The sequence below is a fragment of the Rhinoraja longicauda genome, unplaced genomic scaffold (assembly GCF_053455715.1).
Source record: "Rhinoraja longicauda isolate Sanriku21f unplaced genomic scaffold, sRhiLon1.1 Scf000296, whole genome shotgun sequence".
NCBI lineage: Eukaryota > Metazoa > Chordata > Chondrichthyes > Rajiformes > Arhynchobatidae > Rhinoraja > Rhinoraja longicauda.
In genome coordinates this window covers 117,966-128,000 of record NW_027601514.1, presented here as the reverse complement: position 1 = coordinate 128,000, position 10,035 = coordinate 117,966, and the positions used below count along the sequence as shown (strand labels likewise).

Genomic DNA, 10,035 nt, shown 5'->3' with positions numbered 1-10,035 from the left:
TGAAAGTGGAAGCACAACATGGATAGGGAGGTAAAGAAGGCAGACAACTTGCTTACCTTCATTAGTCAGATGTGGGTTTTAGAATCAGGTGATCATGTTGCAGCTTTATAAACTATGGTCAGGGCACATTTGGAGTATTGTGTGCAGTATTGTGTGTGGGGGGGGAAGAGGGGGGAATAAAAGAGAAATGAGGGATCTGGGGATGGGAGATGAGCACACTGAGGAAGGAAAATGGTGGGGTGTGAAGGGGCAGATGGGAGATAGTGAAATAAATGGGCTGCACCGGGTGTAGGAGGGGGGAACGTAAACGAGAGAGGGCATGGGGGTATTACTTGATATTGGTGAATTCAATGTTCATACCATTGGGTTGTGAACCTGTGTAGATGGACAGAGAGCTGCACAATGCAACAGGAACACAGATCAGTTTTTGTTCACAAATCGTTGCTACTCTCCAATGTGATTGTGTGCCAGAGAGGGAGAGTGTGTGGAGAGGTGGGAATACTGAGAGGGAGCACATGGGTTAATGGGGATTAAGCAGAGAGGGTGAGGAATGTGGGGACGGTATGTTGGTGAGGGGGAGGAAGGGATACAATAATTTGTATTTACTTATGAGCGATGAATGTTGATGTGCAGCGGAAACAAAACTTCTTTGTTTTTGTTGCAGACGTGTGGAAAGTTGTGCAAAAGTAATACCAAAGGTATGTAATGCTCAATTAATGGTTCTTTGTTGCAAGGTGTTTGTGTTGTGAGACAGGGACCTAATGTTACCAATGTACAGGAGTCCTCGGCGCCGTCTCTTCCGTATTCCCCCCCCCGTGTCATATCTCCCCCCCCCCCCGTGTCATATCTCCCCCCCCCCCCCCCCGTGTCATATCTCCTCCCCCCCATGTCGTGTGTCCCACCCCCACCCACGCATAAAATGTTACAAAAACTCATTGGAGTCTCTTGCATCTTATCTGCCAGAGGTCTGCCAGGCCTTCTTTTTTGCCCTTTAGTTTTCCTTTACGAACATCATTTACAAGGATGTTATCATATCATATATCATATCATATATATACAGCCGGAAACAGGCCTTTTCGGCCTCCAAGTCCGTGCCGCCCAGCGATCCCCGTACATTAACACTATCCTACACCCACTAGGGACAATTTTTACATTTACCCAGCCAATTAACCTACATACCTGTACGTCTTTGGAGTGTGGGAGGAAACCGAAGATCTCGGAGAAAACCCACGCAGGTCACGGGGAGAACGTACAAACTCCTTACAGTACAGCACCCGTAGTCAGGATCGAACCTGAGTCTCCGGCGCTGCATTCGCTGTAAAGCAGCAACTCTACCGCTGCGCTACCGTGCCGTGCCAGGACTTGAGGGCCTGAGCTACAGGGAGTGATTGGGCAGTCTAGGACTTTATTCCCTGGAATGCAGGAGGATGAGGAATGAACTTACAGAGGAGTGAGTATAAGATCATGAGTGGAATAGATAAGGTCTTTTACCCAGAGTAGGGAAATTAAGAATCAGAAGCCATAGGATTAGGGTGATAGGGGAAAGATTTAATAGGAACCTAAGGGGCAACTTTTTCACACAGAGGGTGGTGGGTAAATGGAATGTTGGGTATATGGATGGGTACATGGATAATGAAGGAGGGATATGGGCCAAGTGCAAGTAGGTGGGACTAGTATAACAATCAAACAATCTCCTAGATGTTCTAGTGGCCAGAGATCCTAGGGTGACGGAGGAACTGAAGGAACATTAGGTAGAAAATGGTGTTGGGTAGACTGATGGGACTGAAAGCTGATAAATCCCCTGAGCCTGATGGTCTGCATCCCAGGATACTTAAGGAGGTGGCTCTTGAAATTGTGGACGCATTGGTGATCCTTTTCCAATGTTCTATAGATTCAGGATAAGTTCCTGTGGATTGGAGGGTAGCTAATGTTATCCCACTTTTAAGAAAGGAGGGAGAGAGAAAACAGGAAATTATAGACCAGTTAGTCTGACATCAGTGGTGGGGAAGATGCTGGAGTCAATTATAAAAGATGAAATTGCGGCACAGTTGGAGGGACAGGTGGTGGGACCCGCAAAGAGGGGCAACCTCGTGACCGAGGCTGGGCAACCCGTTGGTCGATGTCCAAGTGGGCCGGCTTCAAGTGGTCAATTGACATGGCCTCCGGCCGGCCCCCCATGTCCAAGACAAAGGTTGTCTGTCCGTGCTCCAGCACCCGGTACGGGCCCTCATAAGGCCTCTGGAGCGGCGTCCGGTGGGCGTCACGGCGCAGGAACACATGGGTGCAGTCCCGGAGGGCCGATGGCATGAAAAGGCGGAATGTACCATGTCGTGACGTCGGCACAGGTGCGAGCTTGCCAACTCGCTCTCGAAGGCGCTGTAGTTAAGCTCCATCTTAACTATCTACAATACCACCCACTTTTGTGTTATCTGCAAACTTGCTAATCATGTACATTCTCATCCAAATCAATGATATAGATGACAAACAGCAATGGGCCCACCACCAAACCCTGAGGCACACCACCAGTCACAGGCCTCGAGTCCGAAAAGAAACCTTCCACCATCAGCTTCTGCTTCCTTCCATGAAGCCAATTTTCTATCCATCCAGCTATCTCTCCTTAGATCACATGTGATCTAACCTTCCAGATGTTCCAGGTGTTCCGGATGTGGCCTTCATTATATCGGTGACACAAAGCATAGATTCAGCGACTGTTTTGCCGGACACTTGAGCTCGACCCACCAAAGATGATTGGATTTCCCAGTTACTAACCACATTAACCCCCCTTCCCATTCCAACACTGACTTTTCTGTCCTGTGCTTCCTCCATTGCCAGAGTGAGGCCAGACACAAACTAGAGGAACAGTGCCTCAAATTCCACGGGTCACTTACAACCTAATAATATGGACATTTAATTCTCCAATTTGGGTAACTTACCAAACTCCCCCACCTTCTTCCCCCCTTCCTTCCCCCCAGTCCATCTCTCTTCCCTGTGCTACACCTGGACTCATAACCATTTCTCTCTCACCCATTTCCTTCCAACTACATTCCTTCCTCTAGCTTCACAATTTTCAACTCACCCTCTGGACTTTGTTCGACCATTCGCTGATCAAAAAACATTCGTCTGAATCCACCCGTGACTCATAGGCTTTGTCCTGCCCCTCCTCTCATCCAACTTCCTTCCCACCCCACCCACCCCCACCCCCAAAATCAGTCCAAAGAAGTGTCCCAACCTGAAACCTTAATGTCTTTCGAAGTTGCAACAGGCAGGAATGAAAAAGAGGACCCAGTTGATATGTATTTGGACTCAGAGGCCTTTAATAAAGTGGAGTATAGGAGGTTATTAAACAAAATTTACATGCTCGGCCATGAGGATAATATACGAGCCAGGACTTGGTCAACTGAGAGAAGATGGAGTAGGATAAAATGGGTCATTTTTTGGGCTGGGTGGCTGTGACCAGGAATGATGCTGGATTAATGCTGGGCCCAGCTGCTCACAATTGATATCCCTGAATTGTATTAGAAGATCAGGTTGGATATGTCCAAGCAAAACACAAACTGCTGGAGGAACTCAGCATCAGTGGAGGCAGAGGGATGGTGCCTGTTTGGGGTCAGGATCCTGCACCAGCTCACTGCATGATGTATCCAAGGTAGCTGACGATACCAAGCCAGGATTATGCAGAGACATCGGGCAGAACATGGCGGATGGAAAATAATGTGGAGAAAGTTGGAGAATTTTAAATGGTGGGAAATTGAAAGGTGTTGGTGTTGGGAGAGGTCCAAGTATGGGGTTCTTGCACGCCAACCACTGAAAGTTCACATGTAGGGTAGTGAGCTATTTGTTGTGTGTTGGGCTTTATTTTAAGAGGATTGCTCCAATTATATGGGGCACTGGTGAGACAGCACCTGGAATATGTACAGATCTGCTGTACCTGCCTGAGGAAAGATTACCCTCAATGGAAGGTGAGCCGCATTGCTTCAGCAGGTTGAATGGTGGGTTGGGATGGGGTCTGGCTGCTCCTCTGTAGAGAGAACGAACAAACTTGGTCTAAACTCTAGTTCCAAGAATGAGAGGTGATCTCATTGAAACACAAATTTTTACTGGATTTGATATGAATTTGATGTTTCCATTGCCTACAGTCTGAAATACAATTATCCCCCACTCTCAGCCGCCGGTCCATGCTGCTACCCAATCTTTAACCCCCTCTGGCCCAGTTTCACACTGCCTTGAGGGTAGGACTTCATCAAGCCCCTGAAAGCCCTCTCAGAGATTGAATAGATGGAGGATGGCAGGAGAGAGGGAGAGCAGAAGATACGGGGGGGGGGGGGGGGGGGGGGGGGGAAGGGGATTGACAACAGCAGAGAAGTTTCAGGCGAGGAACTCCAGTGATCTGGGATGTGCTGCCTGAATGGAGCTCAGTAGATTCACAGCAATGGGCAAAGGGAACTGGAGAAAGTCTGGACTGTGGGGAGGAATGGGGAGTGAGACTCAGCAAGGAGCTCCACCATCAAGCTGGAACAAGCCTGATGGGCCGAGTGGACTCCTGTCATTCACCGATTCTCAAATCCAATCTGGAATTCCAGAGGGGGAGGGATGTGGGACTTGTTCCCACCCTGTGCCTGGCTCTCCCTCTCCACGGTTCAATAGTTGATAACCTCTCCTTATTTCTGCTCCTGATGTCCTAACTTAGGTCCGTCCGCACCTGGTAACCTTATCTTTCCGCTCTCTGTTCACAGATAATAATCCGGAAAGAATCATCTGGACAGCGAGTGAGTATCAAGTCCTGAGTATAAAAGCGAACACTCGATCCCGAGAAGGAGTCCACAACTAAGCGCTAGTGGGGAGAAGTGATGTTGGTGACAGGACAATGGGTGGAACAGGAAGTGAGTGAGAGAAGTGAAACAGAGAACTGGAAGGCAGAGTGAGGTGAGAGGGGTACAGGGGAGAGATAGTTTGGGGGGAGAGTGTGAGGGAGGCAGATAGGTAGACCGGGAGGAAGGAGAGGGAAATAGAGAAGAGAAGAAAGAGTGGCAAAGAGAAATGCAAGGGTTATGGCCACATCATGCAACACAGAACCCTCAGTCCATCGTGTCCATGCTGACCATCAGGTATCCAACTCCAACCACTTGGTCCGCACCCTACTCACTTGGTAATTCAGGAGCTCATGCAAATGTTTCTTCAACACTGAAAATTTCTGCCTCCCCATCCCCTCAAGGAGATCATTCCAGATTCCAATCACCCTCTGAATGGATAAAGGTCTTCCTCGGATCCTCCTTAGACCAACACCCTCTGTCCCTAGACACATGTACCATTGGGAAACATTTCCTACAATCTATCTCTTACAGCAAGGATACAGCTGCTTCGGCCTAACCTGTCCACACCGACCAAAATGCCTCATATAAGCAAGTTCCATTTGCCTGTGTTTGGCCCATATCCCTCAACGCCTTTCGTATCCATGTGCCTGTTCAAGAGTCTTTTAAATGCTGTTATAGTTCCTGCAAGAATGATCTCCACTGGCACCTAATTCCATGACCCAACATCCTCTGAGTGAAAAAAGTGGTCTTCAGGTTCCTATTACATCTTGCCCCTTTCTCCTTAAATCTAGGACCTCTGACTTTTGATTGTCTATCCTGGATAAAAGACTCTATTCACTCTCCTCATGATTTTAAACACCCAAAACACATCACTCTCTCTAACTCAGGCCATCAAGCCATGAAAAATTCTGGTAAATTATTTCTAGATTATTTCCAGTTTAATGACATGCAGTGCATTCAGAAAGCATTCAGACCCCATCATCTTTTCCACATTTTGCTACGTTACAGCCTTATTTTAAAAGATGGTTGTGAAACGGTGAACGGTAGGGATCTGGGGAGTGTTGTAGAGCAGCTGGATCGAGGAGTATTTATAGTACTGTGTTCAGTTTTGGGCACCAGGTTACAGGAAAGATGTTCTCAAGCTGGAAAGAGTGCAGAGAAGATTTACGAGGATGTTGCCAGGACGCGAGGGCCTGAGCTATAGGCTATGACTATAGCTTGGAGCGCAGGACGATGAGGGGTGATCTTATAGAGGTGTAGAAACTCATGAGAGGAATAGTTTGGGTAGATGCACAGTCTCTTGCCCATAATAGGGGAATCGACAACCAGAGGACATAGGTTTAAGGTGAGGGGGAAAAGATTTAATAGGAATTTGACGGGTATTATATTCACAAAAAAGGGTGACAGGTGTATGGAACGAGCTGCCGGAGGAGGTAGTTGATGCAGGTACTATCGCAACGTTTAATAAACATTTAGACAGATTCATGGATAGGATATGTTTGGAGCGATATGGGCCAAAGCAGACAGATGGGACGAGTGCAGATGGGACATGTTGGTCGGTTTGGGCAAGTTGGGCCGAAGGGCCTGTTTCCACACTGTATGACTCTGTATGCATGGTATAGGAGAGATAGAGGGTAAAAGAGGTGAGTGAGTTGTTTTATTGATTAAGGAGAATGTCACGGCACTAGCCTGAGATTACATTACGGATGGTTTGCCCAGTGAGGCTATATGCGTGCAGCCAATTTATATATCCTGCCTATTCTGTCCTCCAACTTTATTTCATCACCACCCATATGGACTTCCAGCCTGTCACCTGCCTCAGTCCCGCATTGAATCCCGCCCATCTGCCTTTCAAGTTTAGTCCCGTCCACTGTGCCTTCCCTCCACAGATGCTGCCTAACCTGCTCACTTCCCCTAGCAGCATGGTTTTCCCATCTATTCTTGGGCAGGGACAGACCTGGAGTGACAGAGCCCCAGAGGATGAATGGGTGGATGGGGCAGTGGTCTTCAGTGAATGGGGGGGAGGGGGGGGGGGGAGGTAGTAGGGTTTGGGTTGACAAGGACAAGGGCCTGCCACCAGTGGGTTGGGGTGATAGTTTCTGAGTTAATGAGGGGTTTGCACAGTGAGTGAGTGAGGGGTGACCCTTCATCGACTGTTGGTCACCCTCACTCCAGCTCCTTTCCCAGAAAGTTTTTCACCACTTTCTTTTGCCCGCAGATTATTACTGAAGCACGTTTGTATCTCAAGTAACCGTACAGAGCTCACAGCCAACCAACTGCACAGCACGCTACGATTCTGCAAATGCTCAGCGGGACAGGGGATGGAAAGGGATGGAAGAACAGAGACTGCCAGAGACACTCTGGTGGATGGATAAACAGGAAAAAGAGGCAGGTTGAAAGAGGGAAAGAGAGAAAGTTGGAGGTGTTCATGTGTTAGTCCTGTCGAGCTGCTAAATTCTCACTGCAGTTATCACCTGAAGGTAATATTCTTTATTGGAGACTCAGCTGTGACCTGTGCTCACATCACACATCGTCACTACATGGACATGCACCTTTCAATGTTCTCAAAATTATTATGGGGAGAGACCTAGAGGAAACATATGTACAAGCAAAGGAAGGACACCACACAAACAGGCAAAGAAGTGGTGTGATAGACAGATTGAAACTCCAGGGGTTCAGCAAATGCGAGCTATGCTTTGCTTTGTGGCTTTTAAGCAATAAAAAATCATTTCAAAACTTGTCTTGTATTGGTTATGTATGTCTGGACCTCTCCTGGTGCCATGGATGGAGACAGGAGGGGTGCAGGTGAATGTGTGACCCACAACTGATGCAAGAGGAAGGACTTGGATTCCTGGGGCAGGGCAGCCAAACTGAATGGTCAGGCTCAGAGCTGGATTGGCAGGGTGAAGGGAAACCCACAATGATTCAGGACCGCTGGGTGCCTTCAGTAAATGAGTCTGCAAAGCAGATGAAACAGGCTGGAAGAAAGAAAACCAAGTAGAGGGTACAGTGGAGCAGCAGTTAGTGCTGCTGTCTGCCAGCTCTAATCCGTGTGCAGTTTATATGCTCTTCCTGTGTCCGTGGGTTCCCCTGGCACTCCTCCCACATCCCCTGCCCCACGGGGTGATCGGTCACTCTGGTAGCCCATCCTGGGCCACAGGTAAACTTTGTGGGCCAATACGATTGCACAGACTGGAAGGACTGAAAGGGCTTTCCTCATAAAGAAATCCAGAAATGTGTAAATGTTTTGAAGGGGTTAATTGTTTGTAGTTCAGTGTGTGTGGTTGGGGTGAGGTGGGGTGGGGTGGGGGGGGGGGGGGGTGAAGGTAGTGGAGGACAATGCAGAGACCATGGGAGGTTTGCAGTGACCAGAAGACATGGCTTACATAGAGTGCATGTGGAGAGAATGTTTCCACTAGTTGGAGAGTCTGGGACCAGAGGGCACAGCCTCAGAATGAAAGGACATACCTTAAGAATGGAGATGAGGTGAAATATCTTTCGCCAGAGGGTGGTGAATCTGTGGAATTCATCGCCATAGACGGCTGTGCAGGCTGTCATTGGGTATTTTCAAAGCAGAGGTTGACTGGTTCTTGATTAGTAAGGGGGTCAAAGGTTACAGAGAGAAGGCTGAAGAATGGGTTGTGAGGGAAAGATAGATCGGTCATGAATAAATGGCAGAGTCGACTCGATGGGCCAAATGGCCGAACTCTGTTCTTAATTCCGGCTTCATGGACATTAGTGTCAGTGAAATCTGAGGGTTACCAAAGAGATAGATAATAGTTCAGAACTGCTCTCTGGCTGTGATAGGATAGTTCACTTTCCAGATAACAGCTGTGAAGAAACTGTCCCTGAATCTGCAGGTGTGCGTTTTCACATTTAATACCTTTTGCCTGAGGAAAGAAGAGGTAGTGGCTAAGGTGTGATGTCCTTGATTATGCTGCTGGCCTTGCCGAGGCAGCATGAGATATAAATAGAGTCAATACAAGGGAGGTTGGTTTGTGTGATGGTCTGGGTTGCGTCCACAATTCGTGGTCTTGGATGGAGTTGTTCCCAAGCCAAGCAGAGATGCATCCTGATAAAGTTCCTCATGGCAGCCTGATCGAGACAATTGGTTTAGTTTAGTTCTGTTATTGCTGTCACGTGTACCGAGATGCAATGAAATATTTTATTTTGCATACTATCCAGCCACAGCTTGCCTGTACCAGGCCCATATCCCCTCAACCCTTGATTGAAACAAGGAACTGCATATCTTTTTTGCATTCATTGTTTCATTCAATCATTCATTCATTCTTCTGTATCTCTCCACATCGCTATCTATATCTCTCGTTTCCATTATCCCTAACCAGTCTGAAGAAGGGACTCGACCTGAAACGTCACCCATTCCTTCTCTACAGAGATGCTGCCTGTCCCGCTGAGTTACTCCAACTTTTTGTGTCTATCAAGGAACTGCAGATGCTGAGTTACTCCAGCACTCTGTGTCTATCCCTTCAAACACCCCCTTCTATGTAGCTCTCAGTGGCTTTCAAATGTCATAATTGTAGCTGCTTCTACCATCGCATCTGACAGCTCCATATGTACACAGCCCTCTGTATGGGGAAGCAGTTGCCTCTTGTATCCCTTTTAAATCTTTTCCCTCTCTGCGTCAACGTATGCCCTTTAGTTTTAGACTCTCTTCTCTAATACCCAATAACTTGGCCTCCACAGCCAGCAAAGAATTCCACAGGTTCACCACCCTCTGACAAACAGCTTTCAAACACACATCACGGGTTAACCCAATCACCCCCCGGATAACTCTCATGAGCCTCTTCTGGACCTTCTTCCCTCTCTCGGCTCCTTCAACCTAATCAAGATTCTTGATTAGTCCGGGCGTCAAAGGTTGTAGCAGCAACTTAGTCCTTCCCAATAAAGTCCTTAAGCTTACCACTTTTACGAAAGGAGTGGAGTGAACATTCTTGACGCAAACAACGACAGAGATCTTCATGACGTTTCAGTTTAATTAGTCGTTTATTGAAGTAGTTATACAAACAGATTAGTATATCTCTAGTCATTGACTTGGTAAGAATTGTATCCCACCATAGCTCCTCTCGTGTCTATCGCATAACATCGCTGTCTTCCCAATTATAATTCTGGCCCCTCCCCTGGCTCCTCCCAGTCCATATATGCACATATGCCCATGTATGTAAGCCCCAAAAATAGGATACAAAAGAATATAGTATGCTAAGAC

At 47.6% G+C, this 10,035-nt stretch overlaps 1 long non-coding RNA gene across 1 annotated transcript; it reads left to right on the top strand.

Moving 5' to 3' along the window:
• The first annotated feature begins 564 nt into the window (after positions 1-564).
• On the top strand, positions 565-7,523 carry LOC144590760 (uncharacterized). Its single transcript, XR_013546554.1, has 3 exons — positions 565-698; positions 4,734-4,766; positions 7,030-7,523. It is a non-coding gene; the product is annotated as an uncharacterized LOC144590760 (long non-coding RNA).
• The last annotated feature ends 2,512 nt before the right edge of the window (positions 7,524-10,035 follow it).